The 26,721-nt window shown below is 44.0% G+C and overlaps 1 protein-coding gene and 2 long non-coding RNA genes across 26 annotated transcripts in view; all 3 read left to right on the top strand.

Moving 5' to 3' along the window:
* Positions 1 to 20,228, top strand: part of LOC134737290 (uncharacterized) — a 47,963-nt gene extending 27,735 nt beyond the window's left edge. Inside the window, exon 2 of the long non-coding RNA XR_010122033.1 lies at positions 1 to 20,228. This exon is cut by the window's left edge and continues 27,031 nt beyond it. This is a non-coding gene — a long non-coding RNA (uncharacterized lncRNA).
* The window catches only part of FOXN3 (forkhead box N3), a 463,072-nt gene that overhangs the window by 368,629 nt on the left and 67,722 nt on the right, over positions 1 to 26,721 (top strand). The window lies entirely within an intron of this gene.
* Positions 1 to 26,721, top strand: part of LOC134737292 (uncharacterized) — an 88,313-nt gene that overhangs the window by 30,524 nt on the left and 31,068 nt on the right. The window lies entirely within an intron of this gene.

The raw sequence follows: 26,721 nt of genomic DNA on the forward strand, positions 1-26,721 counted from the left end.
GGGCATGGTGGTGTATGCCTATGGTCCCAGCTACTCAGAAGACTGAGGCAGGAGGATCCGTTGAGCCCAGGAAGTCAAGGCTACAGTGAGCTGTGATTGCATCACTGTACTTCAGCCTGGGCAACAGAGCAAGACCCTGTCTCAAACAAACAAAACCAAAACCAAAATACCTCCATCATGTTCAATCTAATTGGTTCAGGGTTTGGCACACTTTTCCTGAAAGGGTCTTATAGTAAGTCTAATAGACTTTGCAGGCCACAGAGCCTGTCTCACTTCTCAGCTCTGTCCAGGCACCCACAGGTAGCATGTAAACTGATGGATATGGCTGTGTCCAAAAAAGTTTTATTGATGGCCATTGAAATTTGAATTTCATATAATATTGATGACATTTTTTTCAATCATTAAAAAATGTATAGAACCACTGTTACCTCTCAAGCCATGCGAAACAGGTGGATTTGGCCCATGGGCTGAAGAGCCTGTCCCTCCTCTGTAGTCACAGGATTTCCTCCAAGTTCCTGTTGTAGTCCGATACACCACTGTGTCTTTTATGGTGTTGTCCCATCGTTGGATTTGTGTTTCTTTCTTCTGAATGAGCAGGGACTATGAGACCTTCCTCTACAGCCAGAGTTCCTGGCGTATCATAGGTGCTTGCTGAATGCCTTCCAAATGAATGGTGTAGTAATTATCCCACTTGCAGGATGGCTGTGTCTACATGAAAAATTTGGAAGTTATTGTTTCATTCCTAGAAGGCAACATCTGTTTGGAGAGATCCGTGCTGGAAGGTATTCAGCAGTATCACGGTGTGTGCGTTGCTGACTTGCCCTCTCAGCATTTCAAAGGCTGTGATGCTTGTAAATAAATTCTCTTTACCTGACAGCGGCTGCTCTAAGAGTTACTCAGATGGGAAGCTCTGAGTGCCTGTGAGTGTGAGTGAGCGAAGACTGTCAGAGGAAAGGGGAAAGGGCTTTGGAAAGGAGGATGGAGAAGAGACAGGTACGACAGCAACGGAAGCCTTTCCTGCTACAGGTGGCCTGTAAATATACTGTGTAGCTCTGCAGGAATTTCTAGAATGTTCCTTTCCACTGTTGGCAAGCTTTAGTGAGTACAGTGTATCTGTTGAGTCCAGACTCTCAAGAGACTCATTTGAATGAGCCCCTGAAATACTTATTTTATACCTGGTTTATAATTTTAAAGCAAGAGCTTTCTTTATAATTTCAACCCAGGAATGATGTTTGGCATTCAGGTAGCCTGGTTTGTGCGGGCACAGGCTTGTATACGTGGAGGGTATAATGCCAGGATGCACAAACAAGAAATTACAACCATTTACTTGTGTATTATTTTCTCAATTTGAAGCACTTGAATTCCAGAGCTCTTAAATCGAGAGGTTGAATTCCTGACATTTTAAAGTATTCCACTTGAATAAGCTGTTTAAACCATTAGAATGGCTTTAAAAAAAATTCACCTGTTTCTTGGATCATTTGCTCTTGAGATTTACTTAATTGAAGTTTTTGCCTTTTCATTTTACTTCAAATCAAAATCATGTCTATAACGAAGAAAGTTCTAATTTTATTCCTATGGGTAAAGTCGATTTCATACCTCAGACTGTTCTCCACCAGGTGAAAGCAGGCAGTTTTCCACTGCCACACGTAGCACAGCACACGTAGGCATGCACTTATCTTTTCTTCCAGAAGAAATCCTTAAACTCTGACTTTCCCCCGCAGGGCATCATTTCTGTAAATACAGCAGCTTTTACATTTTCAGGGTCTCTGGCCCATGTCAGCTCAAAGCTGAATTTGACTAAAGCCAGTCCCTAGGGAAGAGAGGAGACAGGGATGGGAAGAGTATTAATAATGAAGTCACAAAATTATTCTGCTGGACATTTTTTATAAATCATTTGCTCCTGTTGGTGGAAAGCGAAATAATACTAAGATGCAAAAGTATGGAAGGTGGAACTAAAACTGAAATTATCAGTTCACATATTTGTAAACTGCGTATTTTTATCAGTTGCTGGATTAGGCCCCTAGAGACAGTAGTGGCTAAGTGATAAAGTCTTTGCCCTTGTGGCATTTTATAGTGTAGTGGGAAGACAGAAAACAAACAAGTAGAGAAACAAATACGTAATGTGATCTCAGGTCCAGCTAAGCGCCAGACAGAAGAGAAAAGTAAGGTGAAGGTAGAAGGGTTAGAGCAGGAGGAAGGTGTTATTTTAGGTCAAGTGGCCAGGGAAGGCGTTTTGAAGAATTGATACAGATTCCAAAATGATGAGAAGGTGCAATTGTGCCACCATGGACGAGAAGAGCTTTCTAGGCAGAGGGCAGGTGCAAAGATGGTAGGAACAAACACGGCTTGTTGAAAGAACAGCAATGTTAGAGGAATGAGCAAGACAAGCAGTGGTAGGACAGGAATTGGGAATGATTAGCAGAGGCCAGATTATTGTAAGTCATGAAGAAACTGGATTTTATTCTAATTGTGATGGGAAGCCACTGGAAGGTTTTGAGGAAGGGCAAAACTGAATCTGGTGTACTTTTTATAAAGATGACTCTGCAGGGTGGAGAACAGAGTAGGTTGACAGGGGACAGGGGGTACGCGTGGAATCCAGTTACAAGGCTATAATCATAACCTAGATGAGGATGATCATGATTTGACTGAGACTATGGTGGTAGCAGTGGTGAGATATAGTTGACCGTGCACTGGACCTCTAGTCCAAGGTCTTGTCTTAGAGACTCAAGACCTTGCACTAGACATTCTTTCCTGTCCCTTTATCATAATTCCGGCCTATAGTAGAAGCATAATGAATTATCTATTTAATTGAGACTAGAAGTAAGATTAAGTTTAAAATCTTCTACTGATTCTTCCCTGGCCTTTCATAGCTCTCCCGGGTTCCAGAAAGCTCCACTAGCAACTCAGTTTTATTGGTCAAAGTTTTCTTAGTCCCCAGGCTTAGGTATGTAATAACCTTTGACTGGTTTTAAGCTAGGGATGGAGAAGAGAGGGAAAAAGGATAATTGTCATATTTTATACAGTAATTATACTTAAGCTTTGTGTTACACTTTGCAATTTACAGAAAGTATTTTATTTGTATCACTGTTTTTGCACAGGAGAATTTTGAGAAATTATGAGATGGAGGGATGGATGGACGAATGGATGGACGGGTGTTCAGGTGGATGGACAGACTGACTATTGGGTGGGTGGATGGATGGATGGATGGATGAACAGAGTGACTATTGGGTGGATGAATGTTTGATGGAAGAAAGAAAGGAAAGAGGGAGAGAAGGGAGGAAGGGAAGTCTCTTTCTCCTCTTCCCCAGATTGGAGGGATGAATTGAGGGAGGGGTTATTATTCATTTAATTAGATTTTCTTAGTAATCCAGATCTGAACTTTTCTAACCGTCGTGTCATGCTTTCTCTCTTCTTCAGCCATAAAGCCGCATCCGGCTGGGCACGGTGGCTCACGCCTGTAATCCCAGCACTTTGGGAGGCTGAGGCGGGTGGATCACAAGGTCAGGAGTTCAAGACCAGCCTGGCCAAGATGATGAAACCCCGTCTCGACTAAAAATACAAAAAATTAGCCGGGCGTGGTGGTGGGTGCCTGTAATCCCAGCTACTTGGGAGGCTGGGGCAGAGAATTGCTTGAACCCAGGAGGCAGAGGTTGCAGTGAGCCGAGACCACACCACTGCACTCCAGCCTGGCGACAGAGTGAGACTCCATCTCAAAAAAAAAAAAAAAAGCCGCATCCTGCAAATAAGATGTGAAAGGAGGTGTGGGCCCTGGGTGGGGCGGGCACTCGGATGAGATTCTCTGCCCACTCTGTAGAATTACTCTTCACTGTGGCTCTCAGAACTCGGAGCCTGTGAAAACCATGGTTTCACGGTGAGGGGCCTCTACCCTAGGCTGCATTTCCTGATGGCCTTTGACCTTCCCAGGCCTGGAGGAAATCATGCCCTGGGAAAATATATGTTTTAACTTAAAGATGTAACCCAATTAAAATGTAAACACCAGTTCTCAGCTTTAGCCCTCTACTGTGAGGGTGATGTAATAAGAAAAGCCACTGATGTTTTGGGGTTGATGAAAATGGTAACTTTTAAAGGTAACATGGGTTTTATTGAAATATAATTCACATACCAAACAATACACCCATTTAAAGTACAATTCAGTGGTTTTTTTCGTTTTTTTCGCAGAGTTGTGCAGCCATCACCACAAGCAGTTTTAGAATATTTTCATCACCCAGTGCGGGGGAAAAACCCTGTACCCTTAAGCCATCACCCCTTCTCACACCAAATGATGACTTATTAAATCAAGTTGGCAAGTCATGGCCTGCAGGAAAGTGAGCTGTGATTCTCAGCACTCTGATTAGCAAGTGGCTTTCCAGCAAGTGTCACGGGGCTGCGGGTTGGGGTCTGGGGGATGCAGGATGCAGGACTGGGGGCTGATCTCACTGCTTGGAGTATCTCATGGGGCTGCCTCTCCGGCTGCAGGCTGTGTGTCCTCAGGAGTTTGTTTGTTTGTTTGTTGGTTTAACGAGTCACTTAGCACACATAGAAAAAGCTCCGCTTTTTTGGAGAAAAAGGAAAAATGTGAATTTTGAAGTATTCTTTTATATCTCTTTTATCTGAAAAAAAAAAAAAGCTCCACTTTTTTGGAGAAAAAGGAAAAATGTGAATTTTGAAGCATTCTTTTATATCTCTTTTCTCTGAAAAATTCTTCTTTCTCACTCAACCACTTTTCCAAATGCTGGTCCTGATGGATGGAACAGGCTCCCTTTTTACTTTACTTCATAAGTGGTTTATAACCCTGAGGCTGAGAAACTGTATAAATGAGGGGGAAAGAAGTATCCTACAAGAAATACCCAGTTAAAGAAAGGAAAACTGGAGAAACCAAGTCCCTATTTCTTTTTTTTCTCCAGTGCCTTTTTGAAGGCACCTAAAGTCCAAGGAATTTTGAAATGAGAACTCTACAGTGAAATGTTGTTTCTCATTTTCAAACAAAGAAACATTTCTTACTCTTGGGTGTTTTGTGTGCAGAAACACTTTTTTGATATGTCATATTTAAAGGTGAGAATGATCCACTTGGTCAGTAGATCCGTGGAGCGTCAGGAAGACGGAAAGAGGAAAGGGCCCCGAATGACCCACCTGCATATCTTTTGCATATGTTTCCAAAAATGCAAGTCTGTTCATCATACTCGATTTTTCCTTTGTTTTTATTCGCGTTTTAGCATTCTTTTCCTGCATAAAAAAAATGTATGCAGTCCTGCTGCTGCCTTCAAACTAGCTTTGTGATTTGAAGCTTCACTTTGCTCATCTATAAAATTCATTCAGCAGCACCCACTGTGCTGCATTCTGTAGCACTTTCATCCACCCAGCAGTATGTGTCTTTGTTACTTTGCATCTTCCACCACACCCCTAGAGTGGAAGCTCTGAGGACAGGGACTTTCTTCATTCATTGTGCTATCCCCAGCATTTCGAACAGTGCTTGGCATCCGGTAGGTTATTGGTTAATATGAGTTGAAGGAAATGAACGTACCGGTGCCCAGTGCAAAAAGAAAATTTGATGATTCCTAAGGAGCCCTCTAGCTTGAACATTTTATCATCGTGCTGTAGCCTCTCTCCAGAAACTGGCACTTTTTTGTATGTATCTGAAGGGTAACTGGATTTTCACATTCCCTGATCTTAACTTTTGCTATGTTTCTCTTCTCTGTAATCTTAAGCAAGTTAAGTATGGGGAATCTTCATTCTTGTAGCTATAAGACAAGGTAAGTGGTTTTCCTTTCATCTTGTTTGAAGTGAAATTCTTATACTGGTCTTATCCTGAAGGGCCAATTTCTTTTTGTATTTCAGCTTTGATATTAGCATATGCCCAGAGCCTATAGGAAATCAGTCAACAGACCTAGAAAAAGTCTAATAGCTTTGCCTTTTCATACTCCTCACACTTTGCAAGGTTTTCATGACAGTTGGTAGGTGAACTCTGAGCATATTTGGCCAGAGGCAGAGTCCTGTGTATCTTTGCTTACTAACGATACAATAGGAGGGCTTGTAGATGACATTTGTAGGTATGGCTTAGATAGGGGGAAATATTTGAAGGTTCCTGCATTATTTTGGGAACTTGCCTGGGGTTGCATTTGTATTATAAGGTCAAATTTAAAGGCAGGGAAGGCTGTTACCAATATCATGTATGCATGTCTAAGGAAATATTTTGTCTTTTGCAGGAACTTGATTTCATTTTGCTTGGTTTTCTCGGGGGTGATTTCACCTCAGTTCTGTGTAAAGAGGATTCCCAGATCTCTAGTGTTAAGACTGAATGCCTATCTTGACTAGTTGACTAGGAGTTGGGTTTGGGGGTTGGCTTGTCTGTAACTGTTTCCTGTGCAAAGCCACCTTAGCATCAGTGCAATAAGCTTTTCTTGTGGAGCCAGGGCTGAATATAGCTTTCTATTGTTTTCAGTCTCCTGCGAGATGGAGCTTAGGGGAGCCCTTATGTGAACTGATGCATCCCGGAGAGAGCGCTCATGTGGTTTCGTTGGCGGGCGCAATGCAGACGCAGCTATGTTTAGATTCTTCCCTCTCAGTTACCAGGTGCCCATTCATACCACTCCCTCACTTCCGCAGGTCGTGGAAAATGGTGAAAATAGGATTGTTGAGGTAATTTTTTGAAGCACTGTTATTGTGGCTGACATTGATCATTTGCTACTTCAATTGTATTCCATGATGTCAAATTTACTGTATTTACCTGTAGCAGAAGGAAGATAAACCCTCTCAGAAAATGAAAGGGCAGCATTATTGTGTGTTCATGAAGTCATACTGTGGCCTCATTGGCTATCATTGCAGTCATCGAGGATACATTCTTTATAAAATAACACAATAAGGCTGATGTGTGGAGGTCACGGGTTGTCACAACTGTATCTAGGTTAAAAAATGTTGCTATCCACCCAGCCCTCCTTAAAAGAGGCTATTTATAATACAATGCGGGTGTTTGTGCTACTTGCATCGGGCAGGCGCATCCTGAATGAAGAATTAGCTCTTTAAAAAGAGCATTAAAAATAAAACTCATGTTGTAAAGATCTGACAGCCAAAAGAGATTGCGGGCTGTTGTAAATGCTTGCTTATTTCCCAAGGTTGCTGAGATACTTGCTCTGGGTCATGAAATATTTTGATCTGGCATGTAGGCTTTGCTTTTTAAAAACAAATTTAAATATTCTAGATATGAATATACCTACCTACTTCCTAACAATCACTTGGCGGGCCCTTTGGGGATAGGCGCCCCCACCACCCTCCTGGGAGGGAGGGTCTGTCTTCTCTCCTCCCTGCGTCGGCCACACTGCTGCCTCTTATTCCACCAGGCTCTGGCTTCCTGCATTGGCCGTTCTACTTCCGTCTCCCATCAGGGCAGGACTCGGGGAAGAAACTTGGGCATACAGAATGTGTAAATTACAGCTAAGGTGTAAAGCTGCTAAGAAAAAATAAGCACCCCGATTAATGGACTGTGTCACCGTCAGGTGAATATTCTAAGTGATTTTTAAAAATAGCTCTTTCGCGAGAGTGTTTTGGTTTGGGGTGTGTATTCTTGGATTGTTTTTATTATTTTTCTGCATAGCCTTGATAGGAAAATGTAGAACTCTCTTATCATAATACATGCAGTATTTAGATTGGATACACTTCTTGCTCCCCTTGCATTGATTTCCTGCATTTCTCCTTTGCCTTTTCCCGGTACTTAAGCATCAAGTCGTGGGCATTTTCCCAGTGTAATTGTTGATTAAGTGCTGCATATCCCGCGATGATTATGAGAAGATTACTGTATTCAGCTTTTAATCTTGTGAGTGTCAAATATTTTACTTTAATGGTATCATTATTATTATTATTCGTAGCTCTTTCTGTTTGAGTAATGCAATCAGGCAAAATAAAGGTAATGCCACAAATTCAGCATTTTTATAATAATTCTTTGTCTCAGAATGGAAAGTGCCACCTTCAGGCCATTCTCAAATACTGATGGAGATCTATACAGATGGGAATCAGAATATTTTAGGCTTCTTTTGGTTGCAAGTAACAGAAAGCAACAAGCTTAGGAAGAAATGCATATATACATGAGGGCGGGGAATCTATTGGAGGAAGTACTGTGGGTCTCTCAGGACCCCAAGGCCAAGCATGTATAATAGCTGGTGGTCATCAAGACTGGAACCTGGAAGGCTGTCAGGAACGCGGTCACCACTCGTACCTTCTCTCTGTCACTTTCTGTGTTCTCTGTTTTCTCTAATGCTGCGTGCAGGATGATCAGTGGTCACCTCGTGGCATTCAAGCCAAATATCCCCCGTGGAAGAGAATAGCTCAGGTGGCCTGGCTGTCTTTCAGTTCCAGTGCCCACTTCCCAGGAACAACAGAAATTCTGTGAATGGAGTCACTGAAATCATGTGACCCACCTGGTCCTGACGCCTTGTCCAGGGGAGCAGCAGCATGGACAAAAAACGTGGTAGCCAGGGGCTTTCTCCATGGGTGGGGAGAGGCAGAGCTCCTAAGGGAAGAGGCCCCCCATCGCGAGTGGGATAGACACCCCAAACAGAGCCCCGTTTTCTGTTTTCTTGAGAGAGACAGAGACTCCGGATTCTTATCTAGCCTCCAGTGGCAACTTCTCATGCTTCTCCAGGGTTCCACATGCTGTATCCCAGAGCATTGACACTGAGGGCAAGAGCGTGGGATTCTGAAGAGAATCCCAAAAAACTATTTATAATCAACTGTCTGTTGCCTAGTGGGAGAAAAGGAATCATTGGTATGAACAACTCCAGTTACTGTTTCCACAGAACCAGCAGGCTTTCTGGTTCTTTCCTGAGGCACTCCACTTTACACAGGAGGAAACTGAGGTTGGAAGGTAAGTGTATCACCTGATGTCACACAGCCAGAAAGGAGGAAGCTGGGTCACTGATGCTGGCGGACCCCAAAATGCAGAACCCACGTGTGTCTGTCTCATTTAGCCACCATGGTGGCTTTGGGTTGGATTTTCACAAGCTCACGGTGGCCACCTCATGAGCATGCACAGAGAGCAGTAGATAGCTAATGGGGAAGTGGCTGAGTAGAAGTTGGCCTGAAATGGAAAATTTGCTGGGAATAATTTACAGACCAAGTAATATTTGTGAACATTCACGGGAACTTAAGCTTGGCATGAGCTATCTATACAGAAATCTAAAATCAGTCTAAACATTTGGGTTGGACTTGGAGCCATAGGCCATCGAAGAGCAATGCCGTTGTGTCACTTTGGGTAGGGAGTGTCTGGCTCAGTCACTACACGTCACTCAGAGGATGCCATTGTCAGTGGTATGGGGGGTAGCACTAATTGGAAAAATGGAGGCTTATCAGAGTCACTGCTAACTAATAAAATCACTGGGAAGTGGGTGCAGTTTTTCCAAGAGTGATTATTGTGGGTGGCAAGTATTGAGTGAGGCGCAGAGGGAATAAAATCAAACTGTCTATACACGTGCTGCTGCAGTGGAAAGAACACTGGGCTGGGAGTCCTGGGAGCCAGGCCAAGCCCTTCCCCTGGGCCATTCGTGGGACCCCAGCCCTACCCCTGGGCCATTCGTGGGACCCCAGCCCTGCCCCTGGCCATTTGTGGGACCCCAGCCCTGTCCCTGGGCCATTCGTGGGACCCAGCCCTGCCCCTGGCCATTCGTGGGACCCCAGCCCTGCCCCTGGCCATTTGTGGGACCCCAGCCCTGCCCCTGGCCATTTGTGGGACCCCAGGCAGGTTACTGCTCCTCTCAGGCCCTTTCTTCTTTTCTTTTTAGTATGTTGTTTAAAAAAATAGTAATAAAAAGCATTATACCAAAAGATATATAGTGAAAAGTAAGGCATTCTCTTGTCAGGGAAGTACAGCTTTCTAACCTCCTCCCCAGAGGTAACCACCATGACCAGTTTCCTCTGTATCATTTGACAGCTGATGCCTTTACACAGCCCTGAATGTGTGTGCGTGTTTACACAGATGGGCACAGGCCATGTGCATTATCCTGACTTTTTTTTTTATCACGTAGATTTCTCTGTATCAGTGCATACAGATTTATTCATCCTTGTTATTGGTTTCAGAGTATTTCACTGTATGGTGGTACCAGATGTATTCAAGCCACCCCTGGTAGTGGGCATTATACAAACAGTGTTGCAGTGAATACTCCTACATGTATCTTTGCACACATGTCTTCACCATTGGTTAAAAGTGGGGCCGGGCGCGGTGGCTCACGCTTGTAATCCCAGCACTTTGGGAGGCCGAGGCAGGCGGATCACGAGGTCAGGAGATCGAGACCACGGTGAAACCCCGTCTCTACTAAAAATACAAAAAAAAAATTAGCCGGGCGTGGTGGCAGGCGCCTGTAGTCCCAGCTACTCGGAGAGGCTGAGGCAGGAGAATGGCGTGAACCCGGGAGGCGGAGCTTGCAGTGAGCCGAGATCGCGCCACTGCACTCCAGCCTGGGTGACAGAGCGAGACTCCGTCTCAAAAAAAAAAAAAAAAAAAAAAAAGTGATATTCTGTTGTTATTTATTTCCTTAACTGGAAAGGAAGGCCATTTGTGTTTCTTTTTCTGTGTATTTTCTGTTCATGCCCTATGCTCATTTTTTTCCCCTATTGAATTGCTTTTTCTTATTATGTCATATTTTCCAAAGAGATAATGATCCAAGTGCTGGTCAGTTCTGGGGAAAGTGATCTGATAAGACGTTTGCTGAGAACCATCGTGTGTCCATCGAGAAGTCTGGGTACCCAGTAAAAGGCCCTTCTCCATGTTTTTGAGGTGTGGCCATGGCAAGTTTTCAGCAAGGCTCATTCTGTACTTATCCTTTTGATACTTAGTAAAGGGATGTGTCTGCTCTACACAGAGTGGAGCTTTGACCAGTCACTGCCGGATGAACAAGAGGGAGAGCATGGCCTTGTGGGACAAGATTGTCTTTGCAACCACTGGTCTTCCAGACATAAACTTGGATGCAGACCCTCTTGGCTCCAGAATTTACATGTCATGTGACCTTCTCTGGGTCTCAGTATCCTCATTTAGAAAATAGGATCATAAGACTGGTGTTGCAAGGTGGTTGTGAGCAATAGAAGAACCATATATTTAAAGTAGCTAGCACATGATTGGTTTTCAATAATTGGTAGCTTCTAATATTAGTATCATTGTTATTATCATTGCTATTATTACTATCATTACCATAAATAAAACGATTGACAGTATAGGCATGGGCTAAGACTGAACAATTGGTTAATGCAGCAACCATGTTATATTGGACTTTGACTTCAGGAACCTGCTCCAGAGGATGCAATTTGGTGTGCAGGCCATCTGCATCTTTGCAATAAAAGCTTCTTTGCACCTATGTCTATTTCATTTGCCTTGTGACTCTATAATTTTCTTTCAGGCCTTGCACCTCTGTTGCTAGACATAGTACATAAATCCCATGCAGTTTCCTGGCCTTGAAAAGGGAGAGTGACTTGAAAGTACTCTACTTGAATTCTAAATGGGAAAGATGTAAAAACTACTCCTCCCCCCTCCAAGAAATCTGAGAGACAGAAAATAGATCTTTCTCTCTGGATCTCTTAAACCCCGCTTACAAAATTAACAAAGGAAGATGGATGGCTGAAATAAGACTTCCAAAGAAGAGATGGGAACCTCCTAATTGATTCCCACAGAACTGCTGGTTATTTACAACTAGGAAAATTGCCTGCTTGGAGATACCAATTCAGCTCTTGTGGTTCCGCCGACTTGACAGGAAACAGTCTCTGCTCCTTGCTGAAAAAGCTCTGAGGGAAGAGGGGGGCGGAGTGAATTACATCTAACTGTTTAACACTATCTCATTCATAGATTTCTGCCTTTTCCCCCCGGTTGATCATTCGCAGTCTCCTTTTTAGTATATAATTGTTCATTTTAAATGTTCATATGTGCTATAGCTGGGTGAATGTTAATTACTGGCAGTCTGCAATTATGTTGTCTGTTTGTCATTTCCGTGGTGGCAAGTGTGGTAAGCTAGAATTCTTCCAATAGCAAGAATTGTAATTTATAATCTATCCCCAAAACCATTTAGAAATGGATACATTTCACTCACACTGTTGATGTAGTTGAGTAAATGCATTGTTATTGATATTCACTATGAGGTTTTAAGTGCAAAATTCCCGCTGTACACTAACTGAAAGGCACCCAGTATTTTGGCTAATTCGTTAAACTCAAAACCACTTTTTGAGCATCCAATATGTACTAGGTGCGTAGGACATATCTCTAAATGAACTAGATAAAAAATAAAATATTCTGCAGTTCTCTGTGTAACTACAGGGACTTCCCAAGTGACCCTTTAAGCCACTGTGTGGCTAGTGGCATTGAGTGTGTGTCCCGTAGGGTGCTGAACTCCTCCATTACCAGCACTGTAGTTGTGAGGAATATGGTAAGAAGTTAGAAGCCAGTGGCAAGTGAAGTTCTTATTTTACATTTAAGTCCCCCTCTATGATAATGGCAGCTGAGACAGACTTGGGAAACATAATTTGAAGATCAGATTCGTTCCAGACATCCCTGGAATCTGTGTGCAAATTAAATTGGGGTACATCAGATTGATCCAGTCAAGAAACAGAGTGGGATTGGAAGGCATGTTTGTGCTGTAGAGACCAGGTAAACACAGTCACCGTTGATGTTGCCTGAAGCCGCAGTGCCTCAAGGGGAGGTTCCAGCAACCTAGACCACAACTCACCTGCGGGGATTGCCAGTGTCGGGCTCCGTTCTGGTGCTGTGAGTATACAAGGATGGGAATTTGGAAAGGACGCAGAGTAGAGCTGAAGACTAAAGGTTCCTGCTTTAAAGGTAGAGGGTGCTGAAGAGCAACTCCTTAGACGAGATCGGATTTAAGAGAACTTAGGTAGTTGGAAATACACTGACTTAAAAGGCTCGAGGAAGATTGCTGACTTCCCCATATTCATTCAACAACTTTTTTTGTGCCCATAGTATGCTAGAATGTGAACTAAGACATCTCTGCCATCGTACAGCACACAGTTCTATGGGAGAAGCAAGACACAGTGTGGACCGATAGATAGATGTGATGTCATATAATATAATGCAATGTAGTATCATACAGCTATGAGTGCTACAAAGAATTATGCAGCAGAGTAAAGATGAAGCATGGCTGAGGTACTACTTTATTAATCCTTTCTAGTACTTTACTGTACTTCTCAATGTGAGAAGAAAAATTGAGGGGGAGGGGTGGTCACTTTTTGTTTTCCGGTTAAGCCTTTTACTTTGAGATGATCCTAGATTCACATGTAAGAAATGATACAGACAGAGCCTGTGTACCCATTATGCAGTTTCTCCGAGCGGTAACATCTTGCAAAACAGTAGTGCAATATCACAACCAGCTTGTTGACATTGATATAGTCAAGATATAGAACATTTCTATCATTTACGATGATAAATGCTTAGGAATACAATCACTAGTTCATAAGTTAGTTGCATGTTTAGTTTTTAACAAACCGCTAAACTATTTTCCAGAGTATCTGTACCATTTTACATTCTCATGAGCGGTGGGTGAGTGATCCCGTTTCTCTGCATCCTTGCCGGCATTTGGTGTTGTCACTATTTTTTCATAGCCATTCTGAAGGTATTTAATGGTATCTCATTGTGGTTTTAATATGAATTTCCCAAATGGATAATAATGTTGAAGGTATCTCCATGTGCATATTTGCCATCTGTAAATCTTCTTCGGCAAAATGTCTATTTATGTCTTTTGCTCACTTTCTAGTTGGATATTTGTTTTTTTTTTTTTCCCTGAAATGGTGACAGCTTTGTATATATTCAGTATTGCCCTGCCACATGCTCTCAGTTGCCGATTTTGGTTGTTTGCCAAATGATCATGTGTCAGAGGGGGGCCTGAAACTTAGGTCAAGGGGGAATTTGTCTTCTGTTATATGTAGACAGATGGTGGTGACTGATGGAAGAGAGAGGTTCTTAGAAGACCAATGAGAATCTCTTTCTGGGCTAAAAGAGCTGATAACTGGTGGGGTACATGTGGCTGGAATTTCTCCAGGTCAGCTCCTGGCATCAGGATGCAATGCTTGGTGGGCAGAAGATGGAATTCATCAAAGGGTAGAACTTCTTAAAGGCTTGGGACTCAGGCCTCCAGGTCAGAAAACTAGAGGCTTTAAGTGTCCCCACAGCTAGAGCATTTTTAATCTTTGGGGAGAGGGCATTAGGCCTCCCTATCAGGACAATGAAAGGCTCAGCTTCTAATTAGCATGTGCAAATTGGGAACAAATGAGCAGAAACCCCCTTCTTCTAGCTTACTGTTAGCTCCCATAGCCCCTTGCCAAGATGCTGGCCCTCTCTAAAGTCCAGAGTCCTCAGTGGTAGAGGAGGTGCTGGCTGCATGCTACTTTCTTTTTATTTTTTTTGAGACAGAATCTCACTCTGTTGCCCAGGCTGGAGTGCAGTGGCGTGATCTCGGCTCACTGCAAGCTCTGCCTCCCGGGTTCACACCATTCTCCTGCCTCAGCCTCCCGAGTAGCTGGGACTACAGGCACTTGCCTCCACACCCGGCTAATATTTTGTATTTTTAGTAGAGACGGGTTTCACTGTGTTAGCCAGGATGGTCTTGATCTCCTGACCTCATGATCTGCCCGCCTTGGCCTCCCAAAGTGCTGGGATTACAGGCATGAGCCACCGTGCCCGGCCTGCATGCTACTCTTAAAGGCTCCTTCTGGCTTCCAGTCACTCTTGTGACTCTGACCAGACTTTTGATAGGATGGGCCTCTAGGGAGATGTGCTTCTCCTTAGCTGAGAGCCAGGGGCCTAGTGACTACATCCAAGAAAGGAATGCCTTTTTCATAGAGCAAATCTTGCTTGACTTGGAGCCATAGACCCAGCCACGAGCACCAGCTCTGCCACTCCTTAGTTGTGTGACCTCAGGCCAAACACTCCTTAACCCGCCTGGGCTTCAGTTTCTCCATCTGCTGCTATAACAAATCACCCCAAACCTAGTGGCTTCAAACAACACAAATTTACAATCTTACAGTTCTGGAGATCAGAACTCCAAAATTGGTCTTGGGGGGCTAAAGTCAAGGCATCAGCAGGCCTGCATCCCATCTGCAGGCTCTAGAAGAGAAGCCGCTTTCTTTCCTATCGCAGCTTCTAGAGGCTGCCTGCATTCCTTGGCTTGTGGCCCCATCCTCCATCTTCACAGACAACTGCAGCGGGTCAGGTTCTCACATGAAATCACTCTGACCTCCCTCTTTCACTTGTGAGGACCTTTGTGATTACACTGGGCCCACTTGGATTATCTAATCCAGGATAATGTCCCCATCTTAATTCGAGCTGCAACCTTAATTCCCCCGTGCCATGAAATCTAACAGTCAACATGTGCTGGAGATCAGGATGTGGACATCCTTTGGAGAAGACGTGCTTCCTGCCACGATTGCCAAGACCCCACCAATGAAGCATTTCACAGTTCCAAAGACCTGCTGGGCGTTCAAGTGTCGTCCTCTTTGTTGGAAACCTCCAGGGTCACAACAGCTGATGGTTTCCAAGAGCTGCTGGTGCTGATTGGGGTCGGCATAAGCCCCTCACACAGGCACACTCCTGTTCTTTACTTTGTGTGGTTAGCTTATCTTCTGGGCTTTCTTTTGATTTCAAAGCAACATGGCATGGGGAAGGAGGTCACAAAGAGACAGTAAGGGAATCAGTAAGCCACAAGATTCTAACAGCCCCTGGTTCCAAAGGGCCCTCTCCATGGTGACGTTTTCAAAACATCAGGCATTACTCTCCATTCTGCTCTTCTCTTCCTGCAGGTTTACTTTAGCACATACTTACAGTCACCTATGGGCTTAAGGATTGAATAAGAAATAGCCCACACTCTCAGGGGGCAGTTGCCAGAGAGTGGGCAGAAGTGACCATAGTTCAAGGCATAAAGTTACGAGTATCATCAGGGAACAGACAAAAGCCAGGAAAGGTCAGAGGCAGGTAACTTCATTTCTTGCTGCAGGAATTAGGGAGGTTGCAAGACGGGGGCAAATTTGAGCTGGCACTCACAGAGTGAGTAAGACTTCAACAGCTGGGGACGGGGCAGCCCTGCTGGCGACGAGGACTCGGTGGACCAAGACAGGAAAACATTAGCATGTTCAGGGCAAGCACAACGCAGGGGTGTGTAGGGCTCGACTAGGGAGAGAACTCCACTTTGCTTACCAGCTCATGCCTGCCCAACCCTTGAAAAATAAAGATCTTCTCCTTTACTCATGGTGGACGGTGAAGCAGGAGTATAGTGTTGCATGGCAAAAGCAGGGGAGGGGGGGAGGGAGGGAGGGAGGGAGGGAGAGAGAGAGGATGCCACATACTTTTAAACAACCAGATATCATGAGAATTCACTTACTATCACAAGGACAGCACCAAGGGGATGGTGTTCAACCGTTTATGAGGGATCTGCCCCCTCATGATTAATTCAGTCACCTCCCACCAGGCCCCACCTCCAACACTGGGGTTTCAATTCAACATGAGATTTGGATGGAGATGGAGATTCAAACCCTATCAACAGCAGAGGCAGAGAGTAGAGTGATGCAGCCACAAGCCAAGGAACACCAAGGCTTGAGAGGAGGCAGGAAAGGAGTCTCCTCTGCAGGCTTCCAAGCAAGTGTGGTGGCCCTGCCAATGCCTTGATTTTGGACTTCTAGCCTCCAGAACTATGGCTATTAAAGTTCTGTTGTTTTGAAGAACTCAGTTTGTGGCACTTTGTTGCAGTGGCCCTAGGAACTAATACACGTAGTTTGTACCCCTGTGCTGGGGGAATTTGGCTGGGTTCTCCTTAGTCTTTCAGAGCAGTTTAGATGTGCCTGTTGAAGTCAACCAATGACTATTAGGTGGTCTTTGGGGAGAATCTGATGATCTGAGGGGCACTGTGGCTTTCTGACCTGTATGTAGGTTGAGGTCTCTGGGATCTACATGAGGGACAGAGTGACCTGGTGAGGGAAGGATGGAGTGAACAGGCACAGGCTCTTTCTGATTCCTTCAGGGACTACCTGTACAGCCAGTTGTGACATGGTTCCCTTTAGAAAATGGGGACCTAGACTGGCGTCATGAGGTTTAGGCCAAGGGCTTTGAGTTCATTTACTTCAACTCCTCCTCTTGACAGATGATAAACTATCCCAGAGAGTATCTTGGGACGTACCCGAGGTCACTATGCTAGTAGCAGAATCAGAACTTGAACTTGGATCTTGAATCTCACATCCAGATCACTGAGATTTCTAGAGACTCCAAATTCTGTGGTTCTCACTTCTGAAAATTTTCTTGGGCACAGAATTTTAAGTTAAACCATTAGACTATGTTTACTGGGAGTGGAGGGGGATGACAGAGATTATAAAAAAGAAAAAGAAAAAAGGGGAACATGTTGACCTTCAGGAAAGAGATTTGAAAGAATGATCAAGTTTATATGACTTAAAAAATTCATAGATACTTAGTTTTACTATGTGTCACTGAAAAACAATTTTCTACCCAGTGGATGGGAAATTCCAGCTCCTAGCTTCTTCATTCATGGACTCATTACACCTAGGTATTACAGAGTATAGAATTTACAAAATCAGCAGCCATTATGTGACCTCAGACACCACCAAGTTACCACTTTTTGCCTTTTTCTGACTTTTCCGTCCTCCCTCCGCAGGTTGAAGTAGTGCAACTAATGTTATTTCAGTTAGATTTCAGCTTTCCAGGCTTGCTTTAAATCACAAGAGCGGGATGCCGGGTAGGTTCATTATGGTCGCAGCACTGCATATACAGCATCTTGGTAGCTTTAAATCAATATCTCTCCTAAGGGTTCAGAAGAAATGTCACATACAAGGTACATTGCTTGCACAAGTGTCCTTTGTGTCAGATGCCCTCGAATGTAATTTCTATCAGTAAGACATAAAGGACACATGGAGAGGGATCATTTTGCTTGGCAGCACAGGCTGAAAGGAAGGAGGGGAGGTGGTTATTTTTTGTTGTTACTATGACTGTTTCTTGGGTTCCTCCAACAAAGAAATGCTGTGTGGCTTTCAAGTATCTCTCAGTGCAAATGCTTCCTGTCACAAGTGATCAGTGTCCTGCCATTTTGAAATGGCAGAAGTGGCTTTAGCAGCATTATGAAATTATCATTGCCGTGCTGGATAGCTGAGACCAGCCTCTCAGAGAAATTGACGCTCTCGCCAGCTTTCCTCGAATTATGTCTCGTAAGGCTGGCGCGCTGTCACTTTAACAAACTATCACCCTGAAATGGGGTTGCTCCATCCAGGGCTGTGGAAAAACAAGGTTAGAAGAGCAGAGGACTTGTCGATGGTGAGTAAGTGGGATTAGTTAAACCAATATTGAAAAATGGTTTGCACAACTCTGGGCTGCTCATGTTCCCTCTGAAAACATGTGCTCTTTCAGCCCGCATAGGCACAGAGACAGTTAAAGCTGCATCAGGACCTTTGTTATATAATCTTTCCCGGTTATGTAATTAAGGGTCCTGTTTTTTCTTGCCCTGGTTTACATCGATTGAAATGTGGATAGAAGATCGCAACAGTTCATAGTCTCCTGTAATAGCCGAGGCAGTAATTTCATTGATTAAAGCACTCAGGGTCTATTGGTCATCAGTAACACTATCTGCAGAATGAACTATGTATATGCGAACAGTTTGTGTTTGTAGAATATTAAATAAGTTTCAGACACATATATCCTGCTACAGATGAGCAGTTTGAAAGAACTGGCCTTTGGAGTCTGACTTATAGGAACCTTCTGGGTTCTGCCCAGGTTACTAGCAGGTCAGAATCTTGGGGCAGGCCTAGATGTGGAAAAGTCCAATAAAGCAGTGAGTTCTACGTCCGCCATGAGGCAGCTCCTGTGGCTTTTTCCAGTCTTGGCCCAGTTTCAGTTAGGAAACGTGACACCCTGAAGGCAGATAGTATTCTTGGGGCTTAGCTCCATGCCTTCCCACAACACTGAGCTTACCTGTCCCTGAAGCAGTGGCTGCTGGCACCATTGGGGCCCCTCCCACCTCTTGCAAATGTCATCTCAGTAGCCATAATTTGCTGCCCTGCCGTGCTCCCAGCCAATCGCTTTGAGCAGACCTAGAGATTAATTGCCCCCGTGTTCCCCGCCCCCACCTGCTTCCATCTGCTCGGTCTTGGAAGGATTGAACCATGGGCACATCTGCCTTGTGCCCCACCACAGAGGCACCACAAGGTAGGCAGGTCTGATTTGGAGCACAGTATCGCATGGGGCAGCTGTACCATTGCGTCCCTTCCTTTTTCTCCAGATGCGAAGGTTCTGTGTCTGTCCCTCAGGGCCCTGGCTGAGACCTTCTGAATAGCTGCTGGTGCCCACATCCTGCTGTAACAGAAATCCAGGCAACAGAACCACACACCTCTGTCATACCACCTGGCAGATCAGATCATATCCCTGCTCTGCCCTTCCCTCCACAGTGGACCGAGACCCATGCATTCTTTTTCAGTTTCAGCCACCCTCCTCCCTCTTGGGTCCCCTGGCTTGTTAGCTTCCGGCAACCCTCTCCTCTCCTGAGGCCGAGCCTGCCCTTGACTCCCAGAATGCTGTGTGGCCAACAGGCCAACTAGTGTCTCTCTTGGCCAAACAGGAATTGTTTGTTGCAAATATTTCCTACAAAGCAAGTTCTAACATCATATGGGATGTGGGTAATTTTGATTTTCTTCTTTATACTCTTACTGTTTTTGCTCAAGTTTTCCATGGCGAACAGATACGTTTTTTGTTGTTGTTGTTTTGTTTTGTTTTTCCATTAGAAAGAAAAGAGTATATTTTAAAAGAGCAGTTTGGGATAAGGAAAATAAAAACACATCATCTTTTATGTTCAGTAGAACAACAACAAAATCACCCCAGGTAAGTCAATGCAAAAAAATTAGGCAGGCATGCCTCTCCTCATCAAGTAATAAATGGCCTGTCACAGGTGAGATGGGTGGGATGTTATCATTATCATCAACCTCAAGTCCTGATGTTCCCGCAGAGCTAGTGGCTATGTGCTACTCCAGTAAACGCCATGGGGATTTATCACAGGGTTGCTTCAAGGCTCAAATGAGAAAATAGAAGAAGTACTTTATAAATGAAAGCTATTTTTTCAACAAAAAAAATGAAAACCTTCATCTCCATTGAGAAACAAGGCTGAACACTGTAAGGAGGGTTGCAGAATTTAACCTAAAGCAGATGTGACCTCTGCTATCTAAGAATGTATGTTTATCTATTTATTTAATAAAGAGTGTGTGGCGCCTGTCGTGTGCCTGGTGCAGTTCTTGATACTTGGGATTCATCAGTGAAGGAAACAGACACAAGCCTTTGCCCTTGTGGAACTTTGCATGAGATAGACAACAAACAATAAATATAATAAATAAAAAGCAAGTTGTCAAAATAATAACAGTAGCTAACACTTAAATAGTGCCTACTTAGTGCTAGGCACAAGTCTAAGCCCTTTATGTATACTTAATCCCATACACCCTAGAAGGGAGATAATAGCAATAACCCATTGGGAGAAAGTGATCCCCACAGAGATGAAGTGACTTGCCCAGGGGCACACGAGTGCTGGAGATGGAATTCCATTTCACACAGCCTGGCTTTCATCAGAGCAGATGCTCAGCAGAGGATGGTAGAGGTGATGAGAATGTGGGAAAAGAAACAGAGTGAAGTAAGAGGGATCGTCCATTCAGCAGACATTTTCTGAGTGCTCTGTACCTGCCAATGAGTTAGATCCCTGGGATACAGAAATGAAAGAAATGAAAAGGGTGTGTGTTATCCCTCCGTAGAGGGATTTACAGTATTCTTGGGTTCACAGACATATAAGCAAATCACATGGTAGCATGGTGGGATATACCTTCCTCCCTGGGTTCCTATGGAGATACCATAGTGGAAAAGCATTGGTTTCCATGACCTTTGGTTTTGGACTAGTGAATTCATGGCATTGAGGGCCTTACCTTTTTCTGAAGGCCATTGATCAGTGGTGTTGTACCCTGTCTCTCACTGCAGAGCTTCGAGGGCAAGAGGCCAATGGGGGACATTCACTGCTTTGTTTGGATTCTGGGCTACGGAGCCAGGGAATTCTGCTATCCTGAGCTGGTCTCCTCTGCCTGTACCTGCAGGGCTGGCCCAGGTCCTGTGGACATCCTTCGGTTTGGTCAGTGGCTGTACTATAGCTCTTTTTTGCTCTTTTGAGTGTCGCCCTACCTCCTTTTATCTCTCATTGGCCTCAGCGAGTGTCACCAGAGGAACAACCCACTGCATCTTACCACCTGTACCCAGCCCTGCACACGGACTTGAACTCCAAGCCTGACAGAGGATTGGCTGGGGAGACACATGCCTACTAAAGAAACACCATCGGAAGTGTATTTTCTGCTAGGGAAGGGTCAGTAGCATTTGGTTCCTGCCCAAACAGCAACACGTTGATTCTCACAACTCATCTAACTTCTGCAACTAGGGTGTCATAACAGTGTGTACTTGGGTGAAGATGGATCCCAACTGTCTTTTGGCAAACTTTGTTGTTTTTTTTCTCTCCCTCATGTGATCCCACAGCCACCAAGATAGAAGAGTGTTCTTGCTGCTGAGCTACTTTAATCCCGTGGTCAGAGTGGCAAGAGCTTAATAAATACTTTTGTGCAATAGGATTTTTTGATTGTTTGTTTTAGGGTTATGTTTGTTTCTCTAGTTCTTTTGTACCACAAAATCGTTGACTAAGTCTGAATTGTGTTTGGTATCGGCCTGGCAATCAATGTGACGAATTTTGTCATGGGTGACACTCTTATCTATTTTAGTCCCTGCAGCTACCACTCAGACCTCTTTTTCCTTAGACATGAGTGCCGGAGAGCAGCCATCCTCAACTCTTCTGTTCCCTTCTCCCTCTCTGGGGCAGTGGAATAAACCCCATTTGTCAGGGCTGTATTGGTTGTTCTGATTGCTTATTACGAGGCCTGGTGTTGTGCGAGGCTCTCTCATGACTATTATTTTATCTGGTCCTCAAAACAGCCCATTTTTACAGCCAACATGCTTTGGAAAGGGGCGGGAGGGAAAGCAACAACCCATTTTATGGTTAAGAAAACACAGAATCAGAGAAATAAGGTAACTTCCTCCCGTACACAGCTAGGAAGTAATAGAACAAGGACTTAAATCTACAGTTTTTTATTTGTTTGTTTTCTTTCTAATATATCACTCCAAAGGACGTTTGGATTAGGAAATCAGTTTATTCCAGGTGTTATATTCGTTCTGAACAAGTCCTCTGTCAGGAAATGAACTGAGCCCATCTTCCTAAACATGTCCTTTCTAAAACTCACATGGTTTCTACAAACTACAGCTTTTTTTGTTCTTGTAGTTAATCTAGAAGAGGCAGGATTGAAGATAACTTTCCTAATGAAATAAGAAATTGCCTTCTCTTCAAAACTATGCTTTTTTATCGCTCTACACAAGTTGAATATGATACAATATTAAAATGTCCTATCTTACAGGTTAGTAATAAAACAAATTATTTAAATTTACATTTGAAAACTGTTGAAATGGCCCAGCAAGCCATTCTTATGGACTGTGACCTTGTTAGTTTCCCAGATGTCACCAAGTTTTGCAGTAGGTTTTATTGACTAAACAAAAAGAAACGTTCATCACCCAGAATGTGGAATAACATCTTGAGGGTACATTGAAGAGTTTTAGTAGGTCTGACAAATCCCTAAAATCAAATTCAAAACATGTGTCTTCCTGAGCTTTGCTAATGAGAGATCGCCTCTTTTTTATCAGACCATCAAAGGACATCCTCACTGTATTACTAGTTTTCTTTGTTGTGTAACAATTACCACAAACAGCGGCTTAAAACAATACACTTTAATGATACCAGATTCTGCGGCTTAGGAGTCTGGGCGCAGCTTTGCAGGGTCGTCTGCTCAATGCCTCACCACGCTGCCACCAGTAAATAACAGTCTCCCTGGCCAGGCACGGTGGTGCATGCCTGTAATACTAGCACTTTGGGAGGCTGGGATGGGAAGATTGCTTGAGGCCAGGAGTTCAAGACTGGCCTGGTGAGACCCCATCTCTACAAAAGCTTGGGTTTTCCTTTAAGCTCATAAGGTTGTTGGCCGAATTCCGTGCCTTGCAGTTGTTAGGACCGAGGTCCCTGGTTTTTGGTGGCTATCAGCTGGGGGCCGTTCTTAGCTGCTGGAGCACCTGCCCTCACCAGCCCTCCGATTCCTTCAAGGCCATAGGAGACTCTCTTGTTGCAGTCTGCTAAGACGGAGCCTTCTGTGATGTAAGGTAATCTCAGGGTGACTGTGCTTTATCATGCTGGATTTTATTACCAGAAGACAGTTACAAGTCCCATCTGCATTCAAGGGGAGATAGATTATACAAGGTTGTGACTCACTGGGGGTCATCTTAATGTTCACCTGCCACAATCACCCCACAAAAGTTCAGAAGAACCACTGGTCTAGAACCTTTGAAAACAACATGACTGACCTGCACACATTTCATGAGTTCACCGACTACTATATTCCATCCACAGGAAGAAACCCAACATGACCAAATGGAAAAAAATTGATCAGTCTTATTTTGTCTAGATGGAGTAGATGCCGTGAAGGGAGTCCAATTGATGAAGAATTAAATGAGAGCAAAGAGCTTATTCCAAGCTGTTGGGAAGGAGATCCACTGTGAACATGTGTTACGGTTTGTGTCAATATTGCAGCCTCATTCACTCTATTTTTTGAGACATAGAAAAATCCTGATTTGGACAAATGGGAGTCAGCCAGACCCCAGAACAGCTTAAAATTCCTCCTTCGTGGGTGCTGAGGGGTACCAGCATGTTGATTGAGATCATTCTTGTTTTACTTGGAGTCTAATTCAGGATATATAAAAAAGTCTGAAATGGAATGAGTTGGTCTTTGTATAATGTAATAGGCTATTCCTGAAATTGCTTTTTTCTCCTGGCTCTGTTTGCTTAGCATGTTAGTTTGCTAGGGCTGCCGTAACAAAGTACCTGGCACGGAGTGGCTTCAACAACAGAGATTTATTGTCTCACAGTTTCAGAGATGAGAAGTCTGAAGTCAAGATGTGGGCAGGGCTGTGTCCCCGTCGAAGGCTCCGGGGAAGAATCTGTTCCAGGTCTCTCTCTGAGGTTTTGGTAGTTCCTTGGCTTGTGGCCACAGAGCTCCAGTCTTCAGATGGTGTTTTCCTCATGTTTCTGTCTGCGTCCAAATCTCCCTTTTTCATAAGGATACTGCTCATATTGGATTAGGGGCCCATCCTACTTGAGTATGACCATCTTAACTATTTATGTCAGCAACAACCTGACTCCAAATAAGGCCAGGTTCTAGGGTACTGGTTAGGACCTGAACACATGAATTGGGGTTGGGGGAGGCACAGGTCAACCAATAACACTTAATGAAGAATAATTTGAAATTTTCCCAGTAGTCATACTACTCTAGCAAGTAAATAAAAGTCTCCCTGGCCAGGCATGGTGGTGCATGCCTGTAATCGCTTGAGGCCAGGAGTTCAAGACCAGCGTGGGTAACATAGTGAGACCCCATCTCTACAAAAAATTTAAAACTTGTCTGGGCATGGTGGTGCACGCCTGTAGTCCCAGCTACTAGAGAAGCTGAGGTGTGAAGATCACTTAAGCCCAGGAATGTGAGGCTACAGTGAGCTATGACCATACCAAATGCACCCCAGCCTAGGTGACAGAGTGATACTCTCTCTCCCTCTCCTTTTCCCTCTCCCTCTGCCTCTCCCTCTTTTTTTTTTTTTTTAATGTCTCCTTGGTAGATCTGTTGTCAGAAAACAACTAGATTTCCTTCCCCTCCCCTCCCCCCATCACTTGGGAGTTTGCTAATTTCTCACCAGAATGGCATTCTTGCCTTTTGGACTTAATTTTAGAAATAAAGCTGCTCTTATTCTTCATTTAAAATTGGTCAGGGATAAACCTACTTATAGAAGAATACTTGTCCAGAGGCCAATTATCTGACAACCTCACCTATAAGATGGGTAGAGAATGGAGAACTAAGGTCTCAAAGGAAACGGAAAGAGTTCTGAGTAAAGATGTTAAAACATTTGTGAAATAAACCCTTTCAGAGAGCCTGATGGGCCTTCACTCACATCCTGTTAACCTTTATGTTACACACGATCCTAACAGAGTTGTGAAAGCTGAGTTTCCAGTTAGTAAAAGAGCAGAAGCGTGAACCTGTGTGTCAGGCAAACTCAGGTCAGCGGATGATGCTTCAGGACAGGGGAATAGCTCAAATAGTAAATTGCAGACTACATCCAGTTCAAATATTATTTCATTTATGTATTTTATATATATATATATATTTTTTTTTTTTTTTTTTTTTGAGAAGGAGTCTTGCTCTGTTGCCCAGGTTGGAGTGCAGTGGCGCGATCTCAGCTCACTGCAATTCCGCCTCCCGGGTTCACACCATTCTCCTGCCTCAGCCTTCCAAGTAGCTGGGACTACAGGCGCCCACCACCACGCCCGGCTACTTTTTGTACTTTCAGTAGAGACGGGGCTTCACCATGTCAGCCAGGATGGTCTTGATCTCCTAACCTCGTGATCCACCTGCCTTGGCCTCCCAAAGTGCTGGGATTACAGGCGTGAGCCACCGCACCCAGCTTATGTATTATATATTTTTTAGAGACAGTCTCACACTGTCACCCAGGCTGGTGTGCAGTGACATGATTGCATCTCACTGCAGCTTCAAACTCTTGGGTCCAAGTAATCCTCCTACCTCAGCCTCCCAAGTAGCTGGGACTATAGGCACACATCCCCACACCTGGCTCTTTTTTAAGTTTTGTTTTTGAAATGGAGTCTCACTCTGTCGCCAGGCTGGAGTGCAGTGGCACAATCTCGGCTTACTGCGACCTCCAACTCCCTGGTTGAAGGGATTCTCCTGCCTTAGCCCCCCTAGTAGCTGGGATTATAGGCACGCACCACCACACCCAGCTAATTTTTGTATTTTTAGCAGAGATGGGGTTTCACCATGTTGGCCAGGGTGGTCTCGATTTCCTGACCTCGTGATCCGCCCACCTCGGCCTCCCAAGTGCTGGGATTACAAGCGTGAGCCACTGCGCCCATCCTTAAGTTCTTTTTATAGAGACAGGGTCTTGCTATGTTACCCAGGCTAGTCTTGAACTCCTGGCCTCAAGCAATCCTCCTGTCTTGGCTTCCAAATAAGATTTTATTATGATGCCTTCATTGATGTATGTTCTTTGAATTTCTGTAGCATTTTGTCTTCCTTAGTTGATTGTCACCCGTTTTCTAATGCAGCAGTTATTCATGTAGCACATATTTACATCTCTCCTACCAGATGATTGTTAGAACATACCCAGTTGTGCCTGGTATAGTACCTGCCACACAGTAGGTGCATCAGTAAGTTGTTATTGAAGACGGAAAACTAAAATATATCACATCATATGGGCAAGGTAGGGTTCCAAAGCATTTGGGGTAGAAAAGGTAATTCTGATATTTACTCTTTAAAATTAATTTTTATGAAAGTTATGAAATCTAAATTCTCACCTCTCCTTAGGCTTTTGACAGGTGTTCACAGATCTCATTTTATTTATAAGCCTATCAGTTTTTAATAATCACTTTTAAGGAGGCCTTTTATTAATGTTTGGTCTGATTTGCAAACTTAGTTAATTAAACTCCTTTAAACATTTTAAGCTGCATTTGTAAAGGAAATCAAACTTATTAAATTTATAAGTACTCAATTGCCTGACTCAACAAACAAGCCTCTTAGAGCACTTAAGCA

The sequence above is a fragment of the Symphalangus syndactylus genome, chromosome 8 (assembly GCF_028878055.3).
Source record: "Symphalangus syndactylus isolate Jambi chromosome 8, NHGRI_mSymSyn1-v2.1_pri, whole genome shotgun sequence".
In the NCBI taxonomy this organism is placed as follows: Eukaryota; Metazoa; Chordata; class Mammalia; order Primates; family Hylobatidae; genus Symphalangus; species Symphalangus syndactylus.